Source organism: Limulus polyphemus, unplaced genomic scaffold, assembly GCF_000517525.1.
Source record: "Limulus polyphemus unplaced genomic scaffold, Limulus_polyphemus-2.1.2 Scaffold93417, whole genome shotgun sequence".
Lineage (NCBI taxonomy): Eukaryota > Metazoa > Arthropoda > Merostomata > Xiphosura > Limulidae > Limulus > Limulus polyphemus.
In genome coordinates, this window is record NW_013759013.1 from 1 (window position 1) to 1,724 (window position 1,724).

Here is a 1,724-nt window from a genome sequence, read left to right on the forward strand (position 1 = left end):
GTAAAATGTAAACCATGGTTGTACTCTCAGACCCCCATGTACCTCCTGAGAAGTGCAAATGTGTACCCCAGGCTGGGAATGTCTGGTCGTGACCATGCCCGTTCCGTATAGTGTAGGATTGTGGCTCCTGTACAGATACTACTAATCAATTAATTAAAGCTTTAAGTAGTTTTGTTTAACTGAGATTTTGAACTTCTAAAAATGATTAGTGTGTAACTCAATTCTCGTTGTTGTTGTTGTGTTTTTTTTTGCAATTAGTAATGATCGATAGAATTATTAAAAGGCATTTTTTTTGTGTGACTCGGTGGCGCAATGGTAGCGCGTTTGATTTCAGATCAGAAGGCTGCGTGTTCGAGTCACGTCCGGGTCCAATTCTTTTTTTGCATTTGGTTTTTAACCACAGGTATTGTTGGAAAATAACGAAGATGTTTGATTTCTTCCTGATTACGTTCTTACCTAATCAAAGTTCATTACTAAATATTAAAATAGACCCAATTATAATTTGACCCAAAGTTGAAGTCTTCAGGGACAAAACACTCGAACTTTTTAGGACTATAATAGACCTGAAATGTATAGTAGATAATTCAAATTTAACTTACAATGAAGTCAATCCAAGCAATTTGCTCGTAATCTGTTTTTTCCCCACTCACATTACGTCAAGTCAAAACTTGATGGTCAGTTGTTCGTTCACTCGGACATCTATTCAGAATTCTCTTAAAACTTCAAGTACTTTTCGCTAAATATAACGTGACTCTGTGGCGCAATGGTAGCGCGTCTAACTACAGATCAGAAGGCTGCGGGTGAAGTTAATTTTGCCCACCAGTGGCACATCGGTATGTATGCAGACTTACAACGCTAGAAACCGGGTATCGATACCGTGCTTAACTTCAAACAAACGCTAACTGTATTGCGTTGTGCATAACAACTCCGTAGTTGTGTGGAATTACTGGTTGTTATAGTTAGGCTTAGAAGATCTGCTTGCAAAATAAATCCGTAATGCAGTCTTGGACAAATATATATGTTAGTTTTTGGCCATTTACTATTGTCAATCTCCATGGCAACTTATGCGACACGAGACTTCATGGTTCAGGCATAGCTATATCTAACTTAGAATCTCTGGACAGAGTGTGGACAAACATTCGTCAGCACCCGGTGCCTTTTATAACATTCTTAACCGTATAAGTGGATTGACTGTCACTTTTATAACATGCACACAGCTTAAAATTGGGATTGCGTGCAGAGTCAAACTTTGGACTTCCTATCCAGTAGACCAATACACTAATAACTAGGCCCTGAAGTATCTGAAAATATGCTGCTCACAACAGGACAAATACAAGAATCTCACTAGGTTTCCTAAAAACAGCTCTAAATGAAAGATGCTTTTAAGAGAAATAAACCCACAGAAGTATATCAGGAAATTGAAAACTTTGTTAAGGAAGTACCTACTGATATGATTGGTTCACGATAAACATCGAATACTTATTCCCTCTTTGGTTCTGGTAATGCGATATATGTACGAGCTACAGTTCTTCAGAGCCAAATATTCAAGAAAGCATTAGTGATTCTCTAACAAACTACTGTTTTTATCAGTTATTTTTAACCATTAGAGAAACGTGGCAAAAATAAATATATATTCAGAACGTAAATGTGTTAATTCTGCCAGAAATGATGCAACAAAAGCGACATCATGGTGGACTCGGGTAAAACACGAACTAAGCGTGTAT

The 1,724-nt window shown here is 37.5% G+C and overlaps 1 non-coding gene across 1 annotated transcript; it reads left to right on the top strand.

The window, feature by feature from the left end:
* The first annotated feature begins 298 nt into the window (after positions 1-298).
* Positions 299-370, top strand: Trnastop-uca. The gene has a single exon. It is a non-coding gene; the product is annotated as a tRNA-Sec (tRNA).
* The last annotated feature ends 1,354 nt before the right edge of the window (positions 371-1,724 follow it).